The following is an 18,203-nucleotide window of genomic DNA, read 5'->3' on the forward strand; positions in this document are numbered from 1 at the left end:
GAATGTACGTTGCGGGTCCATCGAGATGGGTTCCAGAGAAGAGTATGTGTGAAGATACGATTGAGAGTGTGAAATCCATTCAAGCTGAAGCTACAGAGAAAGAGTTGAATGAATGGAGAGAAAGCAAGGGTAGATTGGATTCGAATGGTTGTTGGACTGATTTGTCAGAGCATCAGAGATGGTTGTTGCCTAATGCGTATGTGCTTCCGGTTGTTACAATGGCTCATGGAATGGCACATACCAGCATGAAAGGGATTTGCAAGTTGTTGGCTCCGGTTTGGCAGACTGCAGGAATTCCAAAATGTGCAGAGAACTTGGAGAAGAACTGTATGGTGTGTTTGATGTACAATCAGTGTGAACAAAATGGCATAATATCAACACAAAGAGAGGGAGAAATTGCATAAAGGACACACAACCAAGTAATTAAAAAACTATATTTCATTTAATACGTATGTAAATGTTCACATTAAAAACACTTGATAAAAAGGCATAATAAAAAACAGTTATACAGACAACACAAATAAACAGAAATCATGTAATTATATCACAAATACATATAAAAAAATCATATAACGGTGGCAAACAATATTATTCGACGCGCGTTTCGGCGTTGTTGGAAACGCCTTCTTCAGGAGCCACAATAGTATCTGAAAAACATAGTTAATATAAAATCAGAACATCTATATGCTTAATTTATTCAAAAATTACATTCTGAAATTACAATATACCAACTGAAAATAACAACAAAAAATTAAACTCTACGGTGCCTACATGACAATAACTCCCTACTTGAATAGCTGATTAAATATAGCTACACAAGATACAGACTAGCATTCATATATTTGAGCAGTGGTAATTGTGGGTAAAGATAGTACCATAAGAGCAACCAATAATGAAACATGGGACTAATCTGTTCTTAACAGGCCAGTCTAGTGGATGAGCTCTAAATATTAGGAGCTATGGTTTTGAATAACCTGATGCTGCCCACCCAATTAACATAGAAGGATAGATCTATATATAAGAAATCATCTATCTAAAATTACCCATCTAGTTTAGAACATGTGATAATGATATCAAGCATTAGCAAATACTATTATAACTAATGGAGGAAAGAGTCTTTATGGGGGGTGGAAGGGATCGTAAACTATTATTATTGATGGATTCAATAGCTATAAAAGCTATAAGGTCAAAAGCAACTGGGCTCAAAGTGTTGGAAATCACTTACCAGGGTGTCTATGATGAAAGTGAAACAGACAATGTTTATCCTTCTTTTTGTATCAATGTCCGTAAATTAAAATCTAGAATAAGATGTTACAGTGGACAAGGTAAAGGAAAGAGCTGTCAGTGATGGATTATCAAAATAGTCAATGCACTTTTTTGAAAAAATAATAATTACAAGAATAATATCCTATTCTGGAAAAGAGAAATATCGGGTTGTAGTTCATTGTATGTCGGGCACATTTGCCATATTTAATACTGTGGGGTGGAAATGGTAGTACTAGTAAGGAGGATGACTAAATGGGCATGCATTCATCCACAAGAGTCATAAATGGGGAAGTCAATTGACTGCAAAATTGGAAATAAGCTAATTGTATAGTATAGCCTGCATATTAGCTCATGCTTACCGTGGTAAATCTTCGCTAACAATGCACGTTGCAGGGACCTCTTCGGATACGAATGTAACTATCTCTTTTTATCTGAACAAATAGCCTTCATGCCTCAAAGCTGGGAATCAAAACATGAGAAAATAAAGTCAAATTCTAACCCGGGATGCACTGGGTGAACCTCTCTTTGGTGTAAACTTTTTATTAGCGCAACAACCTGCGTAAATGCCATTAAAGGCAGGGTTAATTTATGATGGTGAAAAATGGAGGAGTATAGTGGAGGAGTATAGTGAAACCTTAGCTTGGAAGCTACTAGGTGATATTATTTTTATTAGAAAGTTTTTGCCGGTCCGACAAACTAGATAATTTTCAGTGCACGAGAGAATAATCTTTAATAGTATCGTGAGTCGATATTCGGGTTATTTATTCAAAAAGACTGGATATCAAAGTCTGGAAGCTAATCCTACACGAACAGACCTTACCGATAAAACAATTAAGGGAGTAATACTTTGCGTTCAAGCACCCACACTGGAGGACATCAAGGCATTGAAGTCTTATATTTATCCACTTCCAAAGGATAGTGAGGAATGTTCGTGGCGGTACTAGAAAATGAAAATACAATTTGGGCCGTTTTAAAACCAAAAAATGAATAACTTAAAGCGATAGTTGGACTCTACTAGGGGTTAGCAACAATGTTAAATGCTATCGCATTGCCTTACCAAGAGCACAGATAACGTGCTATTTCCGTCTTCTTGGGGGTGTGTTAGGTAAAAACGGCTCGTGGTGCCTGCCGTCATGTATAGGCAGTAAGGGAATATATCACCGCGCTGAGTCTCGATTTCTAAAGATGAAAGCAGAAAAGATGCTAAAATTACGATCATCTTATTTCTGAATGGCTTATGAGTATTTACTACTAACAGGCAGACCAAGGTGAGATTGGGAAGGGACTTGTATCTTACCTGTACGAGGAAGTCGGGTCCGTATGCGTCAACCCGCGGGAGCCGCGCTAAAGATGTCTGCTGGCGTCCCGCAGCCATTGGGAAGGGAATGTAACCCGACGTGCCGGTAGGCCCCTCCTTATGTATGGGTAACATAGTTACCTCGTGTGACGCGCCGGTAATTCGGTTCCACCTATTAAAGGGGAATCCTTTCAACTTAAAAACCGCGAGACGCGTCACAGGCAGGGACGCCCAGTAAGTGGCGCGTGAGTGTAGAACTAGAGAACTCGCGGGCCCGATAACTGACAGGGGTCGCCTAGTCGATTATATGTGAATGTTAGAGGCATGTTAGAGGCATGCCTATTCTCCAATAGGGGGAAAAATATTTCCACTTATCTTTAAGGAACGGGTATTGTCCGACATGTCGGAACGAACAAATTTTTGGAAATGGCAAACCTAATATTGAAAAAGGTTTTGAATAGAGATGCCGCCCAATTAGCGTATAAGAAGAGGCACTTTAAATAGGTGGACATGAGTGCTTAAATAATCAAAATCTAGTTAAAGGAGACCTGAAAGTATACATTTCAGAGGTAGTAATTGCATACTCTTGTCAAAAAACTAATAGCTACAGATAAAAAATCAATAAAGGCTGACGATCTTGTCAATGTAAACCGAAAAATCCTATTTAAATACCCTAATTCCAAATATTCATGATTGTTCTTGGCGATCAGGAAGTCTCAAGAATGAGACTACGGTACAAGTAAGGTGCATATAATATGATAATGACAGATACCATAGGAGCAAATAAGTAGACCATATTTAAACATTCATGATGAGTCTTACATAGAGAGTCTCATAACGAATGAGAGATCAATATATGCTAGTGTTTGATGTACAATCCTGGTAGAGGAACTCCAACACCAACTGGTCATTTTGCTCCTCCTACGTATCCGTTCGAGGCTTTCCAGCTAGATTTTATCCACATGGAAAGATGCAACAACTTGAAATATGTCCTAGTGGTTGTTTGCTCCTTTTCTAGATGGGTAGAAGCTTATCCCCTAAGGACAATACTGCCTTGTCCACAGTGAAAGTTTTGATAAAAGAATTTTTTCCGAGGTTTGGAATGCCGAGAATTATCTGGAGTGACAATGGGAGTGAATTTGTGGGTCAAGTTACGAAGAGAGTGTGTGAGGGACTAGGAATCCGGCAGAAATTCCACGCTGCAAATCGCCCCCAATCAGCTGATTTAGTTGAGTGCTATAACGGCACTCTAAAATTGAAATTGGCCAAGATTCAAGCGAGCACTGGTCTACAGTGGCCAGATGCTTTGCCTTTAGCGCTCTTGTCTACGAGAATGACTGTGCATTCGCGAATGGGTTTGAGTCCGTATGAGGTTGTGTTTGGTTGCCCGGCGAATATTTGGGGCGTACCAAGACCAACAAAGTTTAGTGACCTCGCACATCCTGTGCTGCTTGACTACTTGCGTGAACTGACGACTAAATTGCGTGTTTTACGTCAACAGGTTCACGATACTCTGCCTCAGGTCTCTGAAGCTCCAGGACATCCTATCGATCCTGGATCTTGGGTGCTGGTCAAGAACTTCCAGCGGACAAAGAATGACCAGCCCCGTTGGACCGGTCCCCACCTCGTCCTTCTCTCAACAAGATCAGCTGTTCGAGTAGAAGGGAAAAAGAACTGGATCCACGGCGTACACTGCAGGAGGATCCCTTTGCCTCTCCCGTACGACCGCTGGGTCCAGGAGGGGATTGCCGACTCTGAGACTGAGACTGTGCCTCGTTTTCTGCCTTTTAGCGATGCACGTGTAAAAGGACCAATTTCTGAACGAGAAAGTGACAATATTTTGCAAGAAGCTGTGCCACCGTCAATTCGATTGAACACTACAGAGCCTGAACTCTTGTTTCAGAACCAGACAGTACCTGGAAAAAGCTGTTATAATTTGAGGCCGAGAACTATGGACAAATAAAAATTCTTTTTCTTCTATTTTTGAAAGTGCAGCTCTCTCATCTGAGAAACTTTCTTATTTTTGTTTTTCGAACCGCCATCCGGGTTCAGCTGCTAGGGTCGCGGTTGCCCAAGTCTTTGGAGTGCAGCTGAAGACGTTAGGTCGACAGTTCTGGTCGGTCTAAGGGAGTTGCCCTGGACTGACAGAAGCATTCCTTAGCATAGAACACCCTACCGCCGCGGGCAGCAATTAGAGAGGATGGAGTTTTTCGAGATGGAGAGACCTGCCAAACAGATGAACTTTAAAGCCAGAATGTGTAAATTGATGACAAAGAAACGATTTTTGATATTATGTATTTTCATGTTGCTTAGTGTAATGACTTTTTTAATAGGATATGTTTTATTCTCTTTTCAAGTGACCTTTGCACCTACCACTACACAGCCCATACCTTCTTCTACTGTTTCCTCACATTCTTTTCACCCTCTGCCTGAGCAAGAGTCTACTAGAAGATTAGAGTTTATCAATAACTCCTTCATCCAGCTTTTACACCAACACCAATTGGTAGTGAACACAACTAATTGTTGGGTGTGTGGTCTTATGCCACATACAACAGATAAGGGTATCCCATACTTGGTCTTACCATTTAGTTGAAACAAAGTGAGAGGTACCCCTTAAATAAATTCAAGGGAAGTAGGGTTAAACAACCAATACTGAGAAGAGGTTCCCTTGTTAAACAACCAATACTGAGAAGAGGTTCCCTTACCATTTAGTTACAATGGTTCTTTGTGGGCTTTTCAGACGATGTTCATATATGCCATCGAACCATATCCCCCACGTTCCACGAGAAGTAACTCGAGCAACAAGGCATTGGTAGTGGGAATAACTAAGATGAGCAGAAACATTGACTCGTATAGAACGATTCCCAGAGATGAGTTACAAGCTTACGATAGATGGAATATAACAGGATATGGAATTACTCTGAGTGAGAACCAGCGAGCAAAGAGATCCTCCCCGATTTGGATTGTACCCCATCAGGGTCACCTATGTCTGAAAGGTAATGGCAAAAATCCCAGAGCTCAGTTAGGGAAAAGTGTCTGCACTGAAACGTATGTTTTTGCATCTCGGACTTCCCCATCGTTTCTAGCAGCTAAGGGTACCTATTTCATCTGCCATGATAGAGCCTATACATGGTTGCCCCCTGACTTCTCGGGCACATGTTTTGTTTCGTTCCTGTTGCCTCCCACCTACACGGCCACGGCAGATTACCACAAGACAATGGTAGTAAGAGGTGTCATTAGTAAAGAAGACACTGCAGGACAAGAATTTGGAGATTTTGTAAAGGGTTTTCTGCCTTTTTGGGGGCCTATGGTGAACAGCAGGAACATAAGGCAATTGACAAGGGTGGTTGAATCCACCGTAGTTGAAACCGCCGGTGCCTTAGTAATTTGACGGCTGAGCTCCAGTCGGATCGCCTTATGACCCTTCAGAACAGGGTCACATTAGACGTCATACTTGCAGACCGAGGTGGGGTATGTAAAGTGATCCAATCAAGTTGTTGTGTTTTCATCCCCAATAACGCTCCGACAGTCTACCAGGCCATTTCCAAACTGCATAAAATCTCTGAATCTATTCACGTGGATAAAGGAGATTGGTCATTGATGGGGTGGTTCTGGGAACTAATATCCGTCTGGGGATGGAAGATTCTGATAGTCATTGGGTTGATCTTAGCCATTCTTTTCCTGTTCTGCCTGTGTATACAGTGTGCTCCTGCAATATGTGGCCTCTGTGCTACATCGTGTGTAAGGAAACCTGTATCAAGAAAGGAGCTAAGTAATAGGATGATGCTACAGCAACATCTCAATGACTTCGTGAATATAGACCTGTACTCAGATTAGTGTGAGTATAGGTTATTGCCTATGTAAGGGCAAAAGGAGGGTCTGTGGTACTTGCAATTTTCGACCCGTGTCATAAACATCGTCGTATCATGACGATTTTGGTATCATAAGACCGAGAATGATTAGGATACCATGCACAAGCATTTCCGTCATATTCGGGTGACGAAATCACCCTGAAATCAGAGTTTCCGTCCTGAACCCTCGGGTTCCATTTTGTGAACGGCAGCCATTTTGTGATTGCCCTCACATAGGCCAAATGACTAAGGACGAAAACGAGTCTAAAGGACACGTACACCTTTGCTGATTTCTCTGTGACCTGGGCAAGCTGACTCCACTGCCTGAAGCCAAACCTGTTCGGCCAGATCCTTTCCCAGTGGCCGAAAGAGATTAGTATCAAAGCACAACACATCATAAACCTTTCATCGTACACAAACCATGCCTTATCTTACACACACCTGTCCCTGTTTCTTTCTTTATGACTTGCTTTACGTTGTATGACCAACCTAATGCACTTATACCTAATTGATCCAGATAATTATACGAGATTGCTCTAATGTTCTGTGAAAAACATTGTACTAAATATATGGAATATTGTTGAGAACTATTCCCTCACCGACTGTACATGTATAACTGTGCCCTTTGTGGAATATCGAACCCTTGGTTAAGATATCGGCCTTGCTATGGTAGATAAAACATTGAGTGCTAAATGAATTAACCCCGGGATTTAATTTAACCCAATTTTACATTTTTTTTAAAATAGTTAAATACTTTGCATCGCGATAATAATTTCTTCAAATACATCTATGAATAGGAGACTACTATCCACACGAGTTACATAAGGAAAATTGGCCCGTTTTGTTTATATTTTTCTGTAACGTTATGCGATTCCCGTAACCTAAGAACCAGTCCTCTCTCTATGTCTAATCAGAAGAGGTAGGCTGGGTACAATTGAACGCGGAAATGCGGTAACATTAACGGCGGCGTCCTTGCACACACCGAGGCTTGGCTGCATATGGGCTGTCAAAATCGGCAATAAGGTAAGCCCCGTAACTATTGTGTGTGTTTAATTTTCACATACAAGCTCTAACAAGTTTTTCGCTTGTTTATCGAGCTACACGCCTCCATTGAAATTAAGTGAGACCTCATAATTTTGTGTCTCCCTTTAAACAGCTACCAGATCTTAAGAGTAGGAGCCCAAATTAAATGAAGGCCTGTTTTTCTATATGCATCGGAATCACCTCATGAAGGTAATTGTGTACACAAACTACTTTTAAACGCGAATTTTTCAAGGATTTTTTTTGCTGAAGTATAAGTTTTGAATTTATAATCTAAGTGAGACCTCATTGTGTCTCCTCATACAGCTACCTGATATTATCTAGAGGAGCCCCTCAAACAAGAATTTGATTTAAAGACAATTACACTAAGGTAAAACCTTTGGGAATTTAGCCCTTACCTTATGCCTCATCTAAGGTGAATTGTACACTGATACTATCATAAATCATTTATAGGTATTAATTCGCCACGATGCATATATGAAGTATTGTGCCCTCCCAACATGAGTGAGGAGTTAATCTGATGCTAAGGTAAATATTTTTCCTTTAATACTGGTAATGGTTAGAGATTCGCCACTTATCAGACCTAGACAAATTCTAGGTATCATTTGTTTTACAGGAGACTTGATGGGAAGTTGTAACTATGGACCACCTCCTATTGTTCTCTCATTTTTGAAGGGTAAGAAATAAGTCCCTACCCATTTATGGGTTATGGTTTTTCAATTAATTTTATCCACCACGGTTAGTAATCTTCAACTCTATTTTCCATAGGGTTATTATTATCCCTTGGTTGCCCCCGTCTGTTTTTCCAGTCCTGATGAAGACTCGCAATCCCCAGGTTCAAATCACTGTTTGGGCATAAGACGAGTCGAAACGTCGACGCTAACTTTATATAACCTTGGACCAACTATTAAAACCTTTTATATAGTGCAAAAACCTTAAGACATGTATGTCTGTATGGAATAAATGTTCTGATTGCAAAAAGTTCAAAAAGGTTTGGCCAGGTTCTCAATACGGCAAATCATATGTCCGATATTGTTTGTCAAATAATGTGAATAATTTCTGTCCACTATCGTGAATTTTCCTTTCTTTTCACTTGTTTTACACTCCTGATCACGCTTTTTCTTTGCACGTTCTTATTCTGGGCAACCACTTTGTTTTTATCTATTTTGAAATGATATATTGTGTATAAAAATGAACCACTAAAAAATGAAAAACAAGCTAATAAATTAAAAGTATTTTCTTTAACCGTGGTGTAGGTTTATCTCGTGGTAGTAAGCAACTTGAGTACAATAGAGCAGACTAGTTGTGGTTGCTCTACACACAAAAACTGTGGGTATTATAATTGATTTAGTCCATCAGTATAATTAATAGGTTTAGGACCATTGTTTTTCTATATCATTCTCTGTGACCTGGGCAAGCTGACTCCACTGCCTGAAGCCAAACCTGTTCGGCCAGTTCCTTTCCCAGTGGCCGAAAAAGATTAGTATCAAAGCACAACACATCATAAACCTTTCATCGTACACAAACCATGCCTTATCTTACACACAACTGTCCCTGTTTCTTTCTTTATGACTTGTTTTACGAGGAGGAGGTTCCCGTTTTTATTGGGGGTCCGTCGATATCTGATGAAAATACATAGCCTTGCCGGGTAATTGATTGAGGGCTGGACAAACTGAAATGTGGGCTTGTCATCATGACTCTGCTTTTTCTTTGTAGTGGAAATATGTGAATGGTCAACTGTAAAATAAGGAATGTTTGCCTAAAGCATAATATTTTGTATAAAAAGAGAAGGCTGGCTTTGTAAGTTTGAGCAGTCTCCTGAGAACATACACCGTGTTGTACTTCTAGGATACCTGTTACTGGCTGCAGCCAATAAATACGATCTTTGACTTCACCAAGAAGACTCTGTGTTTCTGTAGTCTGAAACAGGAAGGACTCGAAGTCTTCGGGTGTGTTCCCTGGCACCGCTGGGTTCTTAAAAACCCAGTACTTCAGGGTACTCCCAATCTGGATCATCAACAGGGTAGAGAAATGTCTCATCTGGGTCTACCCCTCCCCCTATACTATACTCATCATCATTTTGAGGTGTATGTGGTGAAGAATGAGGAGGAGAATTCTGAGATGGATTGTTAGGAGGAACAGGAGATGAAGGAGAAGGAAGTATAGGAGAAGAAGGGTGCATAGGAGATGTGGCAGAGTCCTTCTTGACAGGCACTGCAGGTGTAGGTGCTGTGTCTGATTTCCTCTTCTTGTGTGGTGTAGTGGATACATGACCTGTGTTTGGGTCAATGTAGATCTTCTTTTGTAGAGGATCAGGCTGGAAAAGTTCTTCTCCTTGCGGAACCTTTGCCGGTGCCGATTTTTTCGGTTCCGGGTGTGGTTGCTGCTTGTCTTTAGCCTTAGGAGTTGTAACTGTGTCCTTTGGCATAGATTTCGGCACCAAAGGTGTTGTTTTCTGAGTCTAAGGCTGTTTCGAGGGCTTGAGCGCATCGGAATCAGGCCTTGTATGTTTCGGTACCAATGATATTGGCTTCAGAGTAGAAGCTGGTCTCGTCGGCTTCGAGGCGTCAGACACTGGCTTCATAGTTTTGTCTTTAGAAGTTGACGGTTTAGGAGCCGAGACTTCTTTCGGTTTCGGTGCCGAGGGAGCTGGTGGGATCGGCACGTGTGGCTTGCTCGGTAAGGAGCTACCGGAAGGCTTGAGTATTTTCTTTGGAGGCGGACTCAATGGCGGACTTTCGAAGTGTGTTTTCGGTCTCGACTGGGCCCCGGTGTTCACCTTTGCCTTCGATTTGGGTGGTGGGTATGGGGCTGGGGCAGTAGTACTCACGCGCTGACCCGATGGTATGGAGTCATCTGCCTCTGATACGATTTGGAGCTCGTCTGAATCTTCTTCGGGAACGAGCGGAACTTCTTCGTCGAAGATATCCACCGGTTCCGGGGCCGATCTCTGCATGTCGTGTCGATGGGCCCTCCGATCTCAAATGGTTTTCTTGGATCGAATGGACGCACCGGCTGTGCAGCTGGATTCGTTGTGTTCCGGTGATAAGCAAAGGTTACACACCTTGTGATGGTCACTGTGTGGGAACTTTGCTCCACAGTTGGGGCATCTTTTGAATGGCGTCCTTTCCATGAGGTCTAGGCCTCACGGCGTGGATAGGCCCAACGGCCCGCGTCGACGACCGGAATCGATCTGATGGAGTCGAGACGATGTTTGTCGATATCGAAAGTAGTTTGGTGAAGTTTAAATAAGTTTTTATGCGTCGAAGTGCTTGAAAAGTAGATTTCGAACCGGAGCGGAAATAGTTCATGCGAACCCAGTGACGGAAAAAACAATCTAAGGATGGAGCCGATGCCCATGCGCACTATCGTCCAAGGGAGGAGTCACTTATCTCGTGACTACAAAGACTTCTTCCAAGACGACAACAACATCCGAGGCCAACACCAGGTGGCAATCTAATGCACAGTGTAAGATCTGCAGCTCATATGCCTCGAACATTATGTTAGTAAAAGCATTTCTGATGCAATAATACCTCTACACCTCCAGGAGATGCCCTTTTCCAGACATCCCCAACTCATCCCTTCACTCATGGATGCACTTCTCCATACACCCTCAGCTGTCGAACAAAAGTTCCAGCCCAGTAGGTGTTATATGCCGACTGAGCCCTTGAGGGGTTATTCTTTTCAAGTCCCCATGTGACTTAGGGAGAGACTCCTCTTCATTCTGGGGGGGGTGGAGGGGGAGACTGCGCTTCTCCAGCAGCTCCCCCAGCACCTCCCCCAGCACCTTTTTCACATTTCAATTGAGGGTGATCCTCCTCCTCTGGGGGCCACCAAGCACAAAAAAAGTGGATTTCCCCATGCCTTGCAAGGTATTATGGGGCGCTTCAGGCTCCTTTTCATACATAATAAATGAGCGGCTCTCCCACTGTGCTGGTGAGAGCCACACTGAGCTGCTAGCGGCGTCGCCGCATCATCAGGTCTCGTTGGGGGGCCTAGTCCCACCCGGACCCCCAGGTAAGGGAATGCAGCTCGGGGATCCCACCCCCGGCCGTCCCGCCAGTTTTTGGGGGACCGGTCCTACCGAAGCCCCATGCTGCTCGTCATGTCTGTTTTGGGCTCCTGGTCCCACCCGAGACACCCACTTGCCTCCATGTTGGAGGGCAGCCTGGGGAGCCCACCCCCGACTGTCCCCGCGCTGCCAGCACCCTCATGTGCTGTCGTGGGAGCCGGCTGGGCACTTCTGCGGGCAGACGTGTACTCATCCTCCGGTCCGCTGGACTGCGGTGGCACTCCCCCACCCTCCTCCCATTATTCAGGGCCCAGGGATGGGGTCCCAGGCCCCCTCCTACTCCTGCTCCCAATCTTTGGGTTTTTCGGCGGGGGGAGGGGCAGGGTGGGCTCCTGGCACCCCGTATGGGTCATCTTCACGGGGATCGCATGGGCCCTTTGGGCACATTTTCGCAGGGGGGGGGGGTTTGTGCAACAGCACTCCCCCCGACCTCTTGCTCGGCAGGGGCCAGGGTGGGCTCATGGCACCCTGCGGGGGAACCTTCACGAGGTGTGCAACAGCACACCCCGACTTTACATCTCTGGGGGCAGCCCCCAGGACCTAACACACCCCGGTGGCATCTCTGAGACCGGCAGTGGAGCCCCAAGTGCTTCGTCGTCAGTCTTCTTAGGGGTCAAAGGTCGCCTGCCTTCCAGGGACCACATCTCAGCCCCTAGGGGTCCGATCTGCCCCATTTTCGCGTCTTCTTGCTCCTGGTGCGCCTTTTTCGCCCTCCTGGTCTCCAAGAGAGTGCATTCTGCAGGGAGCGGTTTTCAATGGCTCCCTGCACCAGCCTTTCACCTGGCCCTCCTCCTGAGCCTCTCTTCTCCCTGCACAGGGGACCCTGCTTCTGTACACTGGTCTTCGGCTCGTCCCCTGCCGCGGTTCAGGGCCCTGGAGGGCAGTCAAGGGGGCCCTCCTTACAACTGCTCATTGCCAGACTGCAGCACCTCCTGCCTCAGTAGACCACACCCCAGAGAGAGCTTCTCTTGTGTGCAAGCACTTTTTAGGTCTCGCCTGCCAATGCGCTAGCACATTGCTGGCGAGAGATATAGAGGGGGCACCAGAAAATCTTTCAGCTGAGTATGCCCATTGTGTACTATGAAATATTGCAGGCTGTGTCTGCTTTTACATGCTTGTATGCCAAGTCTCAGCTCGTGTGTGTGTGTACACACACCGTGTGAATGCCCTGAATGCACTTTTTTTTCCAAACTAGTTTGCTACTCAAATGAAACCAAACTAGCATTTACCAGCTCTTATTGATACAACGCCATACCTTGACATCGCCATACCTTGACATCACTGACGCTAAAAGCTACACAACTTTTGCTTTAAACACAGTAAGTTTCCTAACATTACAAGCAACATTGTCTTCAATAACAGACGCATAGCATGTAAACTAATTGCTTGCTTATTGCAGTCATGTCATGCCTCTTGGGAAATGTACAGATAATGCATGTAAAGCTATTATGATGTATGTGCACCTTCGCATGTAGCTGTCTGGTGTTCTTTCTGCATGTTTGTTGCGCATTGGAGGTGTGCTCTCTGAATCTTGCAAGGACATCCAGCCAGTTTGTTCCGGGGGTTACTAGTTGCTCCCTTCTATATTTTCGTTCGGTTTTAATGGCTGCTAGGGTTGCTTTGGCTTTACACTGAAGAGATGAGTGTGGCATTAAGCAATATTTTTCGGTCTCTTTTAGGGCTCGCCTGCTGATGCGCTTGCGCATAGCTGGCGAAGCTCTATAGTGGCTTATCCAGAGTTTAACCACTGGCGATTCCATGCAGTGCATGTGCGCTTTTTAGGTCATTGCGCAAGCCCTAAAAAGCACGTGCACAATGCCACCAGCCGCCTGCCTCGCATTACCACATCAAAGGCAGCCCAGCCTCCCTCCCACAAGCTTCTCAGCGTGCGCTCTGCATTTCTCCTCCCAGCGCATTTCTCATCCCCTAATTATTCACGGCCGCCAGGCCGTGTCTCCTTTTATGCTCTCTGATGCTTGTTTTTTTTTTTACTTGTTTTGCCTTTGCTTTAGGTCTTCTTCTAAACAATCCGATGGAGGTAATTCGCACCTATTTCATCCATGGTGATATTTTATCGGGGAGCCAGCAGTACATTCTCTTTGTTCATCACTTTAACCTTACGCTCGCTGTCAGCATTTTATCTCTGGCCTGTAAGCTGGCTTAAACAAGATTGCGGCCATGCCCACGTGTTATGGTGTTGTTGATGTTAAACCCACAGCGAGAGTAAAGTTCTCGAAAGTTCCTTTTCATTTCATGTCATAGTAAGGCTGCATCGCAGAGTGTGCAGGTGGCCTCTTATGAATTTAACATGGTGGTAATTGTTATTCTTGTGATAAACCGACATCTTGGCTTGGACAGAGCTACCAAAGTTGTGGGTGAGGATTACTAGCGGTAAGATTCGGTTACGTTTGTACAGAGATTTCGGCCATTATAATTCACATTTCCTTCCAGCAGCGTGTTTGCTAAACGCATCAGTTTAACACCATTATTGAATATGGACAGATGTGCCTCAACAGTATAAAATATGATTGAGGTCTCCTATCTTCACACATTCCGGCAGAAAGAAGCAACTCTTTTCTTATACACTTAACCTTCTTTCATCAACAGTACTTGTGTTTTTTCGGAGTTAAGTGTGCTTACCAAAAGCAGTGCCTTGTTGTTGATTCCGTATCAACATTATCGATGCAGTCAGAAATTAAATTGTTTTTCCCCAGTAGATGGCAGTGTGTCGCGATCTATTGAGTTGTGCGTTTTAATTAGTTTACCTTCCACGTGTGTGCATGCAATTATGTACACACACATTTACGTGTGTTTTAAAAAATAAATAATACAAAAATGACTTCAAAAATAAGGGGAACCTCTCTCCCCTACTCCCACTCGGTACACCCCATATATGCAGTGACAACTAGTGGCGTTTGAAAGTAGTGGGACCTAAAAGCAAATTCAACACAAAGCTAGAGGTGCCGAGTGAGTTATATATCCCCTTACTGCTGCTGTGACAGTAAGGGACATACCACATTTTTCTTGGTCACAGATGAGGTGCACAGACCAGTATGTCTTCTGTGTCTGTAATGTACAAACCGCCTTCCATCTGGTGTGTGAGTGTGTCATTATACCTTGTAAAAATCACACTTTACTTCCCCAGTGATGAGAAGAGCTTTGGTCCCTCACGGCTCCCGGTGTCTCCATAGCATGACGTATACCAGTTCTATTAATAGTGCAAACCCTGGGGCTAGTCTGTTTCACAAGCGCCTCGAACAGCATGGTCTCTCTTAACTCCGCACTAGGGTCCTAGCCATTGAAGTGCCTTAGACAATTGTTGATGTGAAATATTTGCAATACTGGAAACAAGGAGGATAAATATAGTCCTAAAATCTTCCAAGTGTTTGTGGTGGTGTTTATTTGTTTACAGCATCCTCGTTTTTAATGGTAAATTAATTCAGGCGAGAATTGAAAACGATGTATAAAGTATTTTTCTTTGGTTGTAAAGACATTTCAACAGGTCCCAAACACTCCGCTTGTTCAGGGGGAGGGGCTGGCACTCGAGATAAAGAACACAGAGGCCTCAGTATTTCAACAATAGCAAAAAATATGCCGCTGAGTGAGCCGGATGTTTGGCAGATACCTCCTTTATCAAATTAAATGTTGAGATCTTCCCTTAGGGTACAATTTTTTGTGTTCCATTAATATTATCGCTGTGGTGTCCACAACCATCTCTTTGAAAGAAGGGTTGTGTGACGTATGTAAGAAGGATGGAGACTGAGAAAGTGGAAGATGGTGAGTAGCATATGGGCATTGTTATACATTCTGAGATGATGAGCTCTGTGATGAAGAATATAGCATTTTCTTGTGTACCACTGCTTGCCCTCCTCTAACTTTACCATTTGGTAAATTTCAAAAACTAGGTCTAAATGTGCAAAGGGTTTGCTTTGAATAGGACGGGTTCCATATCATCTGCTAATGTCTCGCATTGTTCCTCCCCCCTAATTATTCACCCCTGCTGTTGCTGCCCACGGCCGTATTTTCACTTTCACGGCCGCCAGGCCGTGTCTCTTTCAACATCCTCCCCCCTCCCAGTGTACTTTTATTTTTTTTGTGCCTTTCTGCCCTCTGTTAGACTCGTTTTTCCCTTGTTTTTTGTGCCTTTCTGCCCTCTGTTAGACTCGTTTTTCCCTTGTTTTTCTGCCCTTCTTCCCTCTGTTAGACTCGTTTTTTGTGCCTTTCTGCCCTCTGCATCACCACATCATCACTCAGCGCTACACCAGCATCACTCAGCACCACCACATTATCACTCAGCACCACCACTGCACCACTCTGCACCACCACAGCACCACCACATTATCACTCAGCACCACCACATTATCACTCAGCACCACCACATTATCACTCAGCACCACCACAGCATCACTCAGCACCACCACTCCCCACCACCACAGCATCCCTCAGCGCCACCACAACATCACTCCGTGCCATCACAGCATCAATCTGTGCAACCATTCAACAACAACTGGTTCAAATATGTTCTCTCAATGTTTCAAGCTTTATTACAAATGTCACAAAAAGATGTTAATATTTCACTTCTGTTCTTGGATTTTCATCACAATAAAATACACTGAACATAATCTTCACAAAAGTTATTAACAAAAGGTTAAGCTATTGCCATTATACATTAAAATCACTTTTAAGTATTAATCATTTTAAAAAATTAAAAGCCATTGTTATTTGTAATATCAATACATCTAAGTCACATAAATACAAAATATGTTGCATTACAAATGCTATAGGTGTCACATTTGTGAAAGTTATAACTATTGGCATGGTAAATGACAAAGCTATTAATTTAGCTATTTTCAAAACCAACACATAAATAAAAAAAATGTAATTTACAAGACCAATAGCTCAAACTTTCATAATGCGAGACCTATTGCATTGCAAATGCTTGTTTGTAATATTCTTGCTGTCAATATGTCCTTCTGTCCCCAACATTAACTTTATCGCAGTTGTGTTTGTGTTCAACTTACTTCACGTATTACGACACCGGTCTTCTTATTTATTAGCATTTGCTGTAATTGCGGTACACGCCAATCAAAATTCGAAGTAAATTGCGTGTGCCGTGGGAAATTAAAACATTCACAGTGTTTAGTTGTCATCACAGCGCATGCTTCATTCCGTTGCAGCATTCAAGGGTAGGAGAGGACTGGGAGCTATGTTGGTTTTTTAATAATGTTTCAGCTGAGTACGCCCATTGTGTACTATGAAATATCGCATGCTGTGTCTGCTTTTACATGCTTGTATGCCAAGTGTGAGAAGTTGGCCTGATATGTGATGTCCACTATTCTAGTGGGCACCCTGTATCAGGCCAAACAACCCTTATGGTGATGGTTGTAAAGTAGACCTTATAGACCAGATATCCTAGTGGTAGCATGGACAAAGCAGTCTAGGCTAAACTCAAGAGGGCATGTGAAGCCAGCTGATTTACCATATGTAACCCTTTTAATATCTAATGAAAGGACACCACACAGGTTATATATAAAATATATATGAATTTATTTCTAACACAACCCCTCTGAACTCTTTATGAGATCAGAGGTACAAGCACATAACAAGATACTCAATTGATCATATAATAAGTTGCACAAAATACAGTAGGGCCATAGGGGCATGCTAAACCATATACTAAAATAGTGGTATAAGAACCACGTCACGGACAATGGATAGGCCTAGGGCCTAGGGAATCACTGGGGCTACGCTGTACTACCAAAGGATAGGAAGCAGGAGGCGCACGGGAGGTGTGTGCAGTGTCTTAACACACACACAAGTTACCATAGTTAGAATGGGAACGAAAGAAATGGAAACTAGTTCTTTTAGGACACTTCCGGATGGACTAGGAGAAAGCTACTGAAAACTTAGACACTAGGATAGTCAGTACCCTTGCTATGGTAGATAAAACATTGAGTGCTAAATGAATTAACCCCGGGATTTAATTTAACCCAATTTTACATTTTTTTAAAAATAGTTAAATACTTTGCATCGCGATAATAATTTCTTCAAATACATCTATGAATAGGAGACTACTATCCACACGAGTTACATAAGGAAAATTGGCCCGTTTTGTTTATATTTTTCTGTAACGTTATGCGATTCCCGTAACCTAAGAACCAGTCCTCTCTCTATGTCTAATCAGAAGAGGTAGGCTGGGTACAATTGAACGCGGAAATGCGGTAACATTAACGGCGGGGTCCTTGCACACACCGAGGCTTGGCTGCATATGGGCTGTCAAAATCGGCAATAAGGTAAGCCCCGTAACTATTGTGTGTGTTTAATTTTCACATACAAGCTCTAACAAGTTTTTCGCTTGTTTATCGAGCTACACGCCTCCATTGAAATTAAGTGAGACCTCATAATTTTGTGTCTCCCTTTAAACAGCTACCAGATCTTAAGAGTAGGAGCCCAAATTAAATGAAGGCCTGTTTTTCTATATGCATCGGAATCACCTCATGAAGGTAATTGTGTACACAAACTACTTTTAAACGCAAATTTTTCAAGGATTTTTTTTGCTGAAGTATAAGTTTTGAATTTATAATCTAAGTGAGACCTCATTGTGTCTCCTCATACAGCTACCTGATATTATCTAGAGGAGCCCCTCAAACAAGAATTTGATTTAAAGACAATTACA

The 18,203-nt window shown here is 43.2% G+C and overlaps 1 protein-coding gene across 1 annotated transcript in view; it reads right to left on the bottom strand.

Moving 5' to 3' along the window:
• Nucleotides 1-423: 423 nt before the first annotated feature.
• LOC147673012 (cold-inducible RNA-binding protein-like) overlaps nt 424-18,203 on the bottom strand; it is a 60,420-nt gene continuing 42,640 nt past the window's right edge. The window contains exon 7 of the transcript XR_015302590.1: nt 424-647. The gene's annotated coding sequence lies outside the window, so the exon portion shown is untranslated. The remainder of the gene's footprint in view (nt 648-18,203) is intronic.

Source organism: Lissotriton vulgaris, chromosome 12 (genome assembly GCF_964263255.1).
Source record: "Lissotriton vulgaris chromosome 12, aLisVul1.2, whole genome shotgun sequence".
In the NCBI taxonomy this organism is placed as follows: Eukaryota; Metazoa; Chordata; class Amphibia; order Caudata; family Salamandridae; genus Lissotriton; species Lissotriton vulgaris.